We start from the raw sequence: 14,380 nt of genomic DNA on the forward strand, positions 1-14,380 counted from the left end.
TCTTCCAGGAGACTGTAGAAAGAGCCATAACCAGTTAGACAGCCTGAGTGAGCGCATTCCGCTAACTGCGGAACGACCTTTAACCTAGACTAAAATAAAATCACACCACATACAGCTGACAGAAACTATGGATGTTCTGTCCATTGGATTAGTGTTTATCTGATCATCCAGCCAGAAGAGATAGACATCGCTACACTATGGAAATCCTGTGGAAATATCAGGACATTGACAGGGATACAAATGCCCACCTGAGCTGGCCACCCATTGGTGCAGGACAGACCATTCTGCTGTTGCATGCGCAGGAAGGATTCAGTTGGACATCCAGCTGTTTAAACCCCGAGGGGGTTACAGGAGCTGGATTCTGGTGGGATTGCTGCTTTTTTTAATCACATCCAGCTTCATCGCCCCTTCATATTGCACTTTTCCGACAGTAAGCCCTCCATCCCACCAGGAGTAACCAAACAAATCAGCAAGGCCCCACACAGACACATTTGGAGATGCCGGTGTTGGACTGGGGTGTACAAAGTTAAAAATCACACAACACCAGATTATAGTGCAACAGATTTAATTGGAAGCACAAGCTTTCGGAGCGGTGCGCCTTCATCAGGTGGTTGTGGAGTACACAATTATAAGACACAGAATTTATAGCAAAAGTTTACAGTGTGATGTAACTGAAATTATACATTGAAAAATACCTCGACTGTTTGTTAAGTCTCTCATCTGTTAGAAAGACCATGTTAGTTTCACTTCTTTCATATGTAAATCACAATTTTTTTTTAAAGTTACATCCTCAGGTTAACTTTAACAATTGGTGTCAGTCCAGATAATATGCTGAAGGTGTTAGCCCCCTGTGTGCTGTTGTCTGTGCCATAATGTTTAGACTGATTCTAATCTAAAAAAAAGAATTAACAGAGACTTACAAGGATTCATGCAGTTTTTGAGCAAAGTACAATGTCTGGGGTGGGGGGTTGTGAGTGTCTGTGAGAGAGTGTATACGTGTGTGAGTGTAAAAGGGTCTAAGTCTGTGAGAGGGTGCATGTGGGAGTCTATAGGAGTGCCTGTGTGTGTGTGTGTCTATGTATAGCGTAATGGTGGTCACCTATAGTATGTAGGAAATAAGAATATATTTATTGAAGTTTATTGCAACTACTTACATTCATTGCTGACTTTGAAATTAGATGAAGTTTTACCGGTTTGTGAACAACTGCAAGCACAAATTCACCCCACAAATGTGTGTGTGTTTCTAAGGTGGGGCTTTTTGAGTGTCTGCGAAAGAAAATGTATTTATGTGTGCGTGAGTGTAAAGGGGTCTAAGTATGTGAGAGGGTGCACGTGAGAGTGTGTCTCTGTAGGAGTGTATGAGAGTGTCGGCGTGTCTATGTATAGCGTAATGGTGGTCACCTGTAGTGTGGCGTGAACCCAAGGTCCCGGTTGAGGCCCTCCCTATGGGTACCGAATTTAGTGATCAGCCTCTGCTCAGCCACTCTTCGCTGCTGCCTGTCCCGAAGTCTGCCTTGGAGGATGGTCACCCGAAGGTCCGAGGTCGCATATCCTGGACCGCTGAAGTGTTCTCCAAGGGGGGGGGGGGTGGGGGTAGCACTCCTGTCTGTTGATTGTTGTGCGGTGCCCATTCATCTGATTGGTGAAACTGAACAGAGGCTACGGCAACGGATGAATGGGCACTGCATAACAATTATGACAGGAGTGCTTCCCCCCCTTGGAGAACACTTCAGTGGTCCACGAAACGCGACCTCGGACCTTCGGGTGACCATCCTCCAAGGCAGACTTCGGGACAGGCAGCAGCGAAGAGTGGCCGAGCAGAGGCTGATCACTAAATTCGGTACCCATAGGGAGGGCCTCAACCGGGACCTTGGGTTCACGCCATACTACAGGTGACCACCATTACACTATACATAGACACACACACACAGGCAATCCTATAGACTCCCACATGCACCTTCCCACAGACTTAGACCCTTTTACACTCATACACTCTCTCACAGACACTCACAAACCCCCACCCCAGACAGACAGACACACACACACACACAAACACCAACAAACCCACATGCACACATACACATTTGTGGGGTGAATTTGTATTTGCAGAGTTACATTGTACTTTGCTCAAAAACTGCATGAATCCACGTAAGTCTCTTAGCTCATTTTTTTTTAGATTAGAATCAGTCTAACTATTAAGGCACAGACAACAGCACACAGGGGACTAAACGTTCAGCATATTATCTGGGCTGACACCACTTGTTAAAGTTAACCTGAGAATGTAACTTTTAAAAAAAAAGTTTTGTGATTTCGATATGAAAGAAGTGAATGGTCATTCTAACAGATGAGAGACTTAACAAACAGTCGAGGTATTTTTCAACGTATAATTTCAGTTAAACTTTTGCTATAAATTCTGTCTTCCAATTGAGTACTCCACAACCACCTGATGAAGGAGCACCGCTCCGAAAGCTTGTGCTTCCAATTAAATCTGTTGCCGCACTATAATGTGGTGTTGTGTGACTGTGAACACACTGGCTCAGATCGGGAATGGCGAGAGTGGAAGGAAGGGCGGGGCAACATACAGCACCGCCCACTCAGCGACGTCATTGCACTAACCGCGCCTGCGCACTCCACAACATGGCGGCCGTCGACCAGGGCCTGATTCTGGGAAGAAGCTTGAGGCTCTTTGTGGATTAAATCGCGGCCCCAGATAAACCATGTTTGGGGACGGAGACTGGGAAATCATGAAACCTTCTCAGCGGAATACTGTGTCTAATGGTCCCCTCCTCTTTAACCTTCGCTCACCGCCTGTGGATATGGAGACGAACATTCCTTTCTGAAGCAGACAAACAGGACGCTAGAAGTACACAGCAAGCCATTCAATATCCGGAAGCGGAGAAGTCGACGTTTCCGGTAAAACCCCGATTTTGCGGCACGTAGGCTGACGATTACAGTTTGCCATGCGCATGCGCCAGCTGCTGTCTGTCTCACTGATGACATCTTACAACCAGTAGGAAGCGAATAGCGGGGCGGGAGAGTCGTAGTTCTGCAGGCCTTGCAGCCAATTAGAGATAAAGAGGGGCGGGATTGTACCCTGACCAATCGGGAAAAGGGGCGGTTTCAACCCCAACGTCTGTGGCTGGGAGGGGCGGGGCTAATCCTTTAGCCAATCGGGGACATGGAAGGTGAAGCTGCCGCTGTGACGAGAGCATGCGCCGTAGAGGAGCCGCATGTTGTGCCCTGGAATGATGGGAGGAGTGATTTCTGACCACTCTGGAAACAACACACTCTGAAGGAAACATGTATAGTTCGCCACTTCCAGCTAGATCTAACAGAGCCACGCTGTGCACCTGCATCACACCATCATCGGCCTTTCACTGTGCACTTATTCCTGATGGAGGGCTCTTGCCTGAAAGGTCGATGCTCCTCAGATGCTGCCTGACCTGTTGTGCTTTTCCAGCACACACTCTCCATTCTGATCTCCAGCATCTGCAGTCCTCACTTTCTCCAAGGTAAAAGATTTCCAAGATTATTGTGACTGGAAAAGCCGTGAATGATTTGAAATCATGTGCAGAGCAGGCCCCGAGGGTGTAAGTGGCTATCACAGACAGACTGGACCTTCCTGGGGAAAGCAGGACTGGAGTCTTGTCACCAACAGTGTTCCACAAGGATAGGTTCTGTGTCCTGTTTTGTTCGTCATTTATGTAAATGATTTGGATGAGAATATAGAAGGCATGCTCAGTAAGTTTGCAAATGACTCCACTTGTCCTTCAGTCCCATGCTCCCCTCCTGACTCCTGCTACCACCAAAGATGTTACGTCTGCCCATTTAGGTCCTCATTCCTCAGTATTCAAGAGCCCAATATACCTTTCAGGTGAATCAGCATTTTACTTGCACTGTTTACAATCTAGGTAAAAACAATAACTGCAGATGCTGGAAACCAGATTCTGGATTAGTGGTGCTGGAAGAGCACAGCAGTTCAGGCAGCATCCAAGGAGCAGTAAAATCGATGTTTCAGGCAAAAGCCCTTCATCAGGAATACAGGCAGAGAGCCTGAAGGGTGGAGAGATAAGTGAGAGGAGGGTGGGGGTGGGGAGAAAGTAGCATAGAGTACAATAGGTGAGTGTGGGAGAGGATGAAGGTGATAGGTCGGTGGGGGGGAGGAGGGTGGAGTGGATTGGTGGAAAAGAAGATAGGCAAGTAGGACAAGTCATGGGGACAGTGCTGAGCCCCATCTAAATTGATGTGTTTATTGATGCAGTTTCGATTAGAATGCCAAGCCCTTGCGTGTCTCTGTTTGACATGTTCAAAGATGGATGTGTTGTCCCAGTCGAAGTGGTGTCCTTCTTCATCTGTATGTAAGGATACTAGTGATATTGGGTAGTGTGTTTTGGTGGCGAGTTGGTATTCATATATCCTGGTGCCTATTTTTCTGCCTGTCCGTCCGATGTAATGTTTGTTACAGTCCTTGCATGGTATTTTGTAAATGACATTCGTTTTGCTGATTGCTTGTATAGGATCCTTCTGATTCATTAGGTGCTGTTTAACTGTGTTGGTTAAGTGTATGGGCTATCCTGATGCCAAGAGGTTCGAGTAGTGTGGAAATCAGTTCAGTGACATCTTTGTATGGTAATGTGACTAGAGTTTCTGGGTATGTTGTGTCTGCTTGTTTGGGTTTATTGTTGAGAGATCAGTGGACTGCTTTTATAGGGTACCTGTTCATCTTAAAATGCTGAATTAGTATTTTTCTTCAGTTCGTAGTTCCTGGGTGCTGCAGTGGCCCCTTGAAATAATGTCCTGCTGCAGATCCTTTTGTGGCTGTTGGGATGATTGTTTCTGTAGTTAAGTATCTGGTCTGTGTGTGTTATTTTCCTGTAGACACTGCTTTGAGGTTAGAACATAGAGGATTACAGCGGAGTACAGGCCCTTCAGCCCTCGATATTGCGCCGACCTGTGAAACCAATCAGAAACCCATCTATCCCACACTATTCAATTATCATCCATATATTGACTATTTAAATGTTGGCGATCTATGACTATTGCAAGCAGGGCATTCCACACCCATACTACTCTCTGAGTAAAGAAACTACTTCTGACACCTGTCCTATATCTATCGCCCCTCAATACAATGTCCACTTGTGCTAGCCATCACCATCCAAGGAAAAAGGCTGTCACTGTCCACCATATCTAATCCTCTGATCATTTTGTATGTCTCTATTAGGTCACCTCTCAATGAAAACAGTCTCAAGTCCCTCAGCCTTTCCTCATAAGTCCTTACCTTCATAGCAGGCAACATCCTCTGCACCCTTTCCAATGCTTACACATCTTTCCTATAATGCAGGACCAGAACTGTACGCAATACACCAGAGATCTGTACAGCTGCAGTATGACCTCGTGGCTCTGAAACTCAATCCCCCTATCAATAAAAGCTAACACACCGTATGACTTCTTAACATCCCTGTCAATATGGGAGTCAACTTTCAGGGATCTACATACGTGGACACAGAGATCTCTCTGCTCATCCACACTACCAAGAATCCTACCATTAGCCCAGTACAGAGGAGCCTCGATTATTCAGCATTCGATTAACCAAATTTTAGATTATCTGAACAAGATCGCAAGGTCCTGATGCTTGGCTAACTGTGTTATCCGGCATTCGATTAACCGGACAAAATACTCCCCACCCATGTCCTTCAGATAATTGAGGTTCCTCTGTACTCTGCATTCCTGTTACTCCTTCCTAAGTGAATCACCTCACACTTTTCTGCATTAAACTCCATTTGCCACCGCTCAGCACAGCTCTGCAGCTTGTCTATGTAACCTGAAATATCCTTCGGTACTGGACACAACTCCACCAACCTTGGCATCATCCACAAAATTACTAACCCATCCTTCTATGCCCTCATCAAGGTCGTTTATGAAAATGCCAAACAGTAGTGGCCCAATATAGATTCTTAGTAAGTGAACTCTGGAATGAACATTTCCCATCAACCACCATCCTCTGTCTTCTTTCAGCTAAACAATTTCGTATCCAAATTGCTAAATCACCCTCAATCCCATGCCTCTGAATTTTGTGCAACAGCTTGCTGTGAGGAAGCTTATCTAACGCTTTACTGAAATCCAAATGTTTAGTCATCTTCTCAAAGTGCTGAGTAAGGTTTGTGAGACACAATCTACCCTTCACAAAACTGTGCTGACTATTCCTAATCAAATTATTCCTTTCAAGACAATTATAAATTCTATCTCTTATAATCCTTTCCAACACTTTACCCACAACGGAAGTAAGTGTCACTGCTCTATAGTTACCAGGGTTATCTGTACTTCCCTTCTTGAACAAGGAGACAACATTTGCTATCCACCAGTCTTCTGGCACTATTCCTGTAGACAATGACGACATAAAGATGCAAGTCAAAGGTTCTGCAATCTCCTCCCTAGCTTCTCAGAGAATTCTAGGATGAATCCCATCTGGCCCAGGGGACATACCTACTTTCACACTTAGCAGAGTTGCTAAGACCTCTTCCTATGAACCCTCAATCCAGTCTTGTCTAATATCCTGTCTCTCAGTATTCTCTGTGACAACGTTGTCATTTTCCAGTGTGAATACTGACCAAAAATATTCATTAAGCACCTCTGCTAACTCCTCAAACTTCATGCACAACTTCCCACTACTGTCCTTAATTGGCTTTAATCTTATTCTAGTCATTCTTTTATTCCTAACATACCTATACAAAGCTTTCAGGTTTTCCTTGATCCTACTTGTCAAAGACTTCTCATGTCTCCACCTCACATCTTTTCGCTCTCACTTTAGGTCATTCCTGACTAACTTGTAACTCTCAAGTCCCCTAACTGAGCCTTCACGTCTCATCTTTACATAAGCCTTCTTCCTCTTGACAGGAGATTCAACTTCTTTAGTAAATCACGGCTCCCTCACTTGACCATTTTCTCCCTGCCTGACAGGTATGTACTTTTCAAGGACACGCAGTGACTGTTCCTTGAACAAGCTGCACATTTCAATTGTGCCCATCCCCTGCAGCTTCCTTCCCCATCCTACGCACCCTAAATCTTGACTAATCACATCATAATTGCCTTTGCCCCATCCATAACTCTTGCTTGCTTCCATCACTAAAATGCCATCATAAAATGGTACAAATTAGAGGAAACTTACACCATCATTAACAATATACTTACTGGCATAAAATTCATAAAAGAGGAAGAGAACGACAACACACTCCCATCCCTATATGTCACAGTAGGACAAACTGTCAATGGAGAACTTCAAACCAGTGTCTACAAGAAAGTAACACACACAGACCAGATACTTAACTACAGAGCAATCATCCCAACAACCAGAAGCAGAGCTGCATCAGGACATTATTTCAATGGGCCACAACACTCTGTAGCACCCAGGAACTACAAATAGCAGAAGAAAAATACTAATTCAGGTAAGAACAGGTACCCTATAAACACAATCTGTCGATTTCTCAACAACAAACCCGAACAAGCAGACACAACGCATCCAGAAACCCGAGCCACTTTAACCTACATCAAAGACATCTCTGAAATGACCTCCAGACAACTCGGACCTCTTGGCATAATTGTACTACACAACAGCAAATGAAGCTGAAGGATCTTATACAAACAATCAGCAAAACGGAATGTCATTCATAAAATACCATGCAAGGACTGTAACAAACACTACATTGGATAGACAGGAAGAAAAATAGGCACCAGGATATAGGAACACCAACTAGCCACCAAAAGACTAGTATCCTTACACACAGATGAAGAAGAACACCACTGCAACTGGGACAACACATCCATTGAAGGACAGGCCAAACAGAGACACCCACGGGAATTCCTAGAAGCCTGGCATTCTAACCGGAATACCATCAATAAACGCATTGATTTAGACACCATCTACCATCCTCTGAGAAAAAAAAACCCACCTTAAGAAGCCAAGACACGTAATTAGAGAGCAGAACATAACATTAGTGCTTCACTGGAGGCTCACTGATGATGTTACCTAATATGGTGACGAAATGTCTGAAAACAAACCTTCCAGCTCAGCCAACAAAGTTACAGTCCCTTTAACAGCTGCTCACCCTCCCTGGCAGATTGTTATCCACTCCTTTGGCTTTCCAAATGTTTGTATCTCTCTTTTGGGCTCTATCCCTACCTATCCTTTACTCTTTACCCCCTCACCCCACCCTATCTTCTGCATATAAACTGACTTTTGTCTCATTCCCATCAGTTCTGAAGAAGGTCAGTGAACCCGAAACGTTAACTCTTGATTTCTGTTCAGGTGCTGCCAGACCTGCTAGATTTTTTCAGCAACTTTGGTTTTTGTACAAAAATTGGTGGCGTAGTAGCCTGTGAAGAAAGTTTTCTTAGATTTCAAAGGGATCTTAATTAAATGGGGCAATGTGCTGAGAAATGGTAGGTGGAATTCAATCTGGTTAAGTGCAAGATATTGCATTTGATACAACAAACGAGCGTAGTGCTTATACAGTTAATGGTAGGGCCTTGAATAGTGTACTAGAACAGAGTGAATGAGTATGCTGCTGGGAAAGCACAGCCATTCAGGCATCCTCTGAGGAGCAGGAGAGTTGATGTTTTGAGCATAAGCCCTTCATCAGGATTCCCGATGAAAAGCTTATGGTTGAAACGTCGACTTTCCTGCTCGTTGGATGTTGCCTGACCAGCTGTGCTTTTCCACACCACATTCTTCCACTCTGATCTCCAGCATCTGCTGTCCCCACTTTCTCCTTGTGGAACAGAGGGACCCAGTGGTGCAGGTACATAATTCTTTGAACTTTGCATCACATATGGACAGGGCGGTTAAAAAGGCATTTGGCACACATACCTTCATTGCTCAGTCCTTTCAGTGTAGAAGTCATATTGAGGTTATACAGGACATTAGTGTCTTATGGAATACTGTGTCCAGTTCTAGTCGCCAAGTTCGAAGTAGGATGTTATTAAACTGGAGAGTTTGGAAAAGATTTACCAGGATGTTACTGGGTATGGAAGGCTTGAATAATAAAGAAAGGCTGGATTGACTTGGACTTTCTTCACTGGAGTGTAAGAGGTTGAGAGGTGACCTGATAGCAATTTATAAAATGAGGGGTATAGATGGAATCCTTACAGTGTGGAAACAGACCCTTCGGGCCAACAAATACACACCGATCCTCCGAACAATAACGCACCCAGACCCATTCCCCTACCCTATTACTCTGTTTACCCATGACTAGCGCACCTAATCGACACAAACCTGACCACTATGGACAATTTAGCATGGCCAATTCACCTAAGCTGCACATATTTGGACTGTAGGAGGAAACCGGAATACCCATGCAGACACAGGGAAAACATGCAAACTCCACACAGACAGTCGCACGTAGCTGGAATTGAATCTTGGTCCCTGACACTGTGAGGCAGCAGTGCTAACCACTGAACCACCGTGCCATTAATGATAGTTGTCTTTTCCCTAGGATGGGGAATTTCAAAACAAGAGGGCATATTTTTAAGGTGAGAGAGATTTATAAATGATATGAAGGCCAAATTTCTTTTATACAGAGGGAGGTTCAGGTGTGGAATGAACTTCATGAGGAAGTGGTGGATTTGTGTACAATTACAATGTTTAAAAGACATTTGGTTAAGTACATGATTAGGAAAGATTTGGAGGGATATGACCCAGGAGTAACCAGTTTAGTTAGGAGAATGCCCGCATTGGACTAGTTTATCTGAAGGGTCTGTTTCCATGCTGTATGATTCTATGATTCCTGGACACAAGGGTTAAATTATGAGCAGAGGCTGCAGGAATCAGACTTAGATTCATTATTGGTCTTCTTCTGTAAATCTATTAGAAGTATTTCTGAGGATGTTTACGAGACTGATACTTGGCATCAATGGATAGTGTAAGGAGGATAGGTTTGGCAGGCAAAAATGAAAAGGAGCTTGGTTAGAACTGCTGATTAAAAGAGGAAAACAATGTGATGGTGAGCATGGATGTATACTTTTGTGGAGTAGAATCAATATGGGTCGAGTTTAGAAAAACCAATGGGCAGAAAATGGTAAAGTTGTATATAGACCCCAGGCTACAGTAGCGATATTGGAGAAGGCATGAGAATGGAATTCAGAGGTTCAAGTAATTATGAGTGACATGAAAATGCATATAAATTAGGTAAATCAAATCAATAGCAATATGATAGAGGTGGAATTCTTCACATGAAACAATTTCATGAATCAACATGCTGAAGAAGTTAATGGGTAATGAGAAAGGGATAATTGACAACCAAGTTGATCGTATACCCTTCAAATTTAAAAACAGTTGGACTAAAAATGTCATTCATCCGAGTCTGGTATATATGGGAAATGTGGTCGAACAATGGGAAAACAGGGAAATTATGGTTAGTATCAAAGTTAAGGAAGAGCAGAAAAATAAACAACGGAGCTGAGGATTGGGAGCAGTTTAGATTTCAGCAAAGGGAGATAATTATAAAGAGTTTACTAAAAGGAGAAAATAGAGTATGAGAGTCCACTTGGAGAGATGGGGGCATACAAACCGATAATTTTTAAAAATTCATCCTCAGGATATGGGCATCACTGGATAGGAAAGAATTTATTGCCCATCCCTGATTACCCAAAGGGCTGTTAAGAGTATACTGCTTGGTGTGGGGCTGGAGTCACATGTCAGTCAGACCAGGTAAGGACCACAGTTTCTTTCCCTAAAGCACATTAATGAACCAGTTGGGTTTTCCCTGATGATCAATAATGATTTCATGGTCATCATTAAACTCCTTAATTCAAGATTAACAGAAAAACATTAGTAAAGGTGAATATAGGGTCTCCTGCAGTCATATACCAGAATTTGACACAATTTATCATAATGTCCTCTGAAGGACATCCTTCCCATCTCCGTAACCCTACACTTCCCATGGCTTGTCCACTTTACCTGCTCATCTTTGGACTGTGGGAAGAACCAAAGCACCCAGAGGAAACCCGGGCAGACACAAGGAGAATGTACAAACTCCACACAGACAGTCATTCAAGACTGGAATCGAACCTGGGTCTCTGGCACTGAGGCAGCAGTGTTTACCACTGAGCCACCGTGGGTCTCTCTCTCTGTCTGTCTGTCTCTGTCTGTCTCTGTCTCTCTCTCTCTCTCTCTCTCTCTCTCTCTCTCTCTCTCTCTCTCTCTCTCTCTCTCTCTCTCTCTCTCTCTCTCTCTCTGTGTGTGTGTCTGTCTGTGTCTCTCTGGCCTTTTGGTTTTTAGATTAGATTAGATTACTTACAGTGTGGAAACAGGCCCTTCGGCCCAACAAGACCACACGGCCCTGCCGAAGCGCAACCCACCCATACCCCTACATTTACCCCTTATCTAACACTACGGGCAACTTAGCATGGCCAATTCACCTGACCTGCACATCTTTGGACTGTGGGAGGAAACCGGAGCACCCGGAGGAAACCCACACAGACACGGGGAGAACGTGCAAACTCCACACAGTCAGTCGCCTGAGGCGGGAACCTTCTAGAAGGTTTTCTGGAACCTTCTCTTTTGGCGATGGCCATCATACTCAGCTCTGCCCCGAGACTCTCTTGAATTTATTTGATATTACTCGTACTTTGCACCATGAAGTCAGACACAAAATAATTATTCAATTCCTTTTCCCCACAACTATTTTTCCAGTGTCATTTTCCAGCAGCCCAATGTCCACTTTTGCCTCTCTTTTGCCCTTTATATATCTGAAGAAACTCTTGCAGTATTCCTTGATATGTCTGGCTAGCTTACCCTCATATTTCATCGTGACCCTCCTTATATCTTTTGTTGTTGCTCTCTATTGGTCTTTGCAAGTTCCCAATCCTTTGGTTTCCCACTGCTCTTCCCCAAATGATCTGTTTTCTCTTTAACTTTTATGCTATCCCTGCCTTCCCTCATCAGCCATGGTTGCCTCATCCTCCCTGTACCAGGCTTCTTTTCCCTTGGGATGAATCTCTGCTGTGTCTCCTGAGTTACTCCCAGAACCTCCTGCCATTGCTGTTCCACTGTCTTTCCTGATACACTCCTCTCCCAGTAAATTCTACCCACCTCCTCTCTCATGCCTCTGTAGTTGCCTTTATTCAGCTGTATTCCATTACCTTTGATTCTATCATCTCCCTCTCAAATTGAAGAGTAATTTCAGTCATATTATGATCACTGCCTGCTGAGGATTCATTCACCTTAAGCTCCCTGATCAAGTCTGCCTCTTGCCTGTAAGAATCTGTGTTCCAGTTTATATTATAGAACATAGAACATTACAGCGCAGTACAGGCCATTCGGCCCTCAATGTTGCGCCGACCTGTGAAGCCCATCTAACCTACACTATTCCATATGTCTATCCAATGACCATTTAAATGTCCTTAAGGTTGGCGACTCTCCAACTGTAGTAGGTAGTGCATTCCATGTCCCTACTACCCTCTGAGTGAAAAACCTACCTCTGACATCTGTCCTATATCCATCACCCCTCAAATTAAAGTATGTCCCCTTGTGCGAGCCATCACCATCCGAGGAAAATGCTTTCACTGTCCACCCCTTCTAATGCTTTAATTATTTTATATGTCTAAATTAAGATTAGATTACTTACAGTGTGGAAACAGGCCCTTCGGACCAACAAGTCCACACCGACCCGCCGAAGCGCAACCCACCCATACCCCTACATTTACCCCTTATTACCTAACACTAAGGGCAATTTAGCATGGCCAATTCACCTAACCTGCACATCTTTGGACTGTGGGAGGAAACCGGAGCACCCGGAGGAAACCCACGCAGACACGGGGAGAACGTGCAAACTCCACACAGTCAGTCGCCTGAGTCGGGAATTGAACCCGGGTCTCTGGTGCTGTGAGGCAGCAGTGCTAACCACTGTGCCACCGTGCCGCCCACAATTAAGTCACCTCTCAACCTTCTTCTCTCTAATGAAAACAGCCTCAGGTCCATCAGCCTTTCCTGGTAAGACCTTCCCTCCATACCAGGCAACATCTTAGTGAATCTCCTATGAACCCTTTCCAAAGCTTCCACATCCTTCCTATAATGCGGTTACCTGAACTGTATACAATACTCCAAGTGCGGCCGCACCAGAGTTGTGTACAGCGGCAGCATGACGTCATGGCTCTGAAACTCAGTCCCACTACTAATAAAAGCTAACCACCAAATACCTTCTTAACAGTCCTATCAACCTGGGTGACAACTTTCAGGGATCTATGTACGTGACACCAACATCTCTCTGCTCATCGACACTACCAAGAATCTTACCATGAGCCAAGTATTCTGTATTCCTGTTGCTCCTTCCAAAGTGAATCACCTCACACTTCTCTGCATTAACACCATTTGCCACCTCTCAGCTCAGCTCTGCAGCTTATCTATATTCCTTTGTAACCTATAACATCCTTCAGCACTACCCACAACTCTACTGACCTTAGTGTCATCCACAAATTTACTAACCCATCCTTTGACGACCTCATCCAGATCGTTTATAAAAATGACAAACAGCAGTGGACCCAAAACAGATCCCTGCAGTAACCAGTAGTAACTGAACTCCAAGATGAACATTTCCCATCAAACACTATCCCCTGTCTTCTTTCAGCTTGCCAATTTCTGATCGAAACTGCTGAATCACCCTCAATCTCATGCCTCCGTAGTTTGTGCAATAGCCTACCATGGGGAACCTTATCAAACATCTCACTGAAATCCATATATACCACACCAACTGCTTAACCCTCATCTACCTGTTTGGTCACCTTCTCAAAGAACTCCATAATGCTTGTGAGGCACGACCTACCCTTCACAAAACCATATTGATGAGCCCTAATCGAATTGTTCCTTTGTACATGATTATAAATCCTAACTCTTATAACATTTTTCATTACTTTACCCACAGCTGAAGTAAGGCTCACAGGTCTATAATTGCCAGGGTTGTCTCTACTCCCCTTCTTTAACAAGGGGACAATGTTTGTTGTTATAGAACATAGAAAAATACAACGCAGTACAGACCCTTTGGCTCTCGATGTTGCGCCGATCCAAGCCCACCTAACCTACACTAGCCCACTATCCTCTATATGCCTATCCAATGCCCATAAAGAGGGAGAGTCCACCACTGCTACTGGCAGGGCATTCCATGAACTCACGACTCGCTGAGTAAAGAACCTACCCCTAACATCTGTCCTATACCTACCACCCCTTAATTTAAAGCTATGCCCCCTCGTAATAGCTGACTCCATACGTGAAAAAGGTTCTCATGGTCAACCCTACCTAAACCCCTAATCATCTTGTACACCTCTATCAAGTCACCCCTAAACCTTCTTTTCTCCAATGAAAACAGCCCCAAGTGCCTCAGCCTTTCCTCAT

At 44.4% G+C, this 14,380-nt stretch overlaps 1 long non-coding RNA gene across 2 annotated transcripts in view; it reads left to right on the plus strand.

The window, feature by feature from the left end:
* Positions 1 to 2,458: 2,458 nt before the first annotated feature.
* Positions 2,459 to 14,380, plus strand: part of LOC148142754 (uncharacterized) — a 112,663-nt gene continuing 100,741 nt past the window's right edge. For both annotated transcript variants that reach the window (XR_015751886.1, XR_015751885.1), the window contains exon 1: positions 2,459 to 2,913. This is a non-coding gene — a long non-coding RNA (uncharacterized LOC148142754). The remainder of the gene's footprint in view (positions 2,914 to 14,380) is intronic.

Source organism: Chiloscyllium plagiosum, unplaced genomic scaffold (genome assembly GCF_037043375.1).
Source record: "Chiloscyllium plagiosum isolate Xiang-an unplaced genomic scaffold, Cpla_swu_hap1 HiC_scaffold_28, whole genome shotgun sequence".
Taxonomy (NCBI): domain Eukaryota; kingdom Metazoa; phylum Chordata; class Chondrichthyes; order Orectolobiformes; family Hemiscylliidae; genus Chiloscyllium; species Chiloscyllium plagiosum.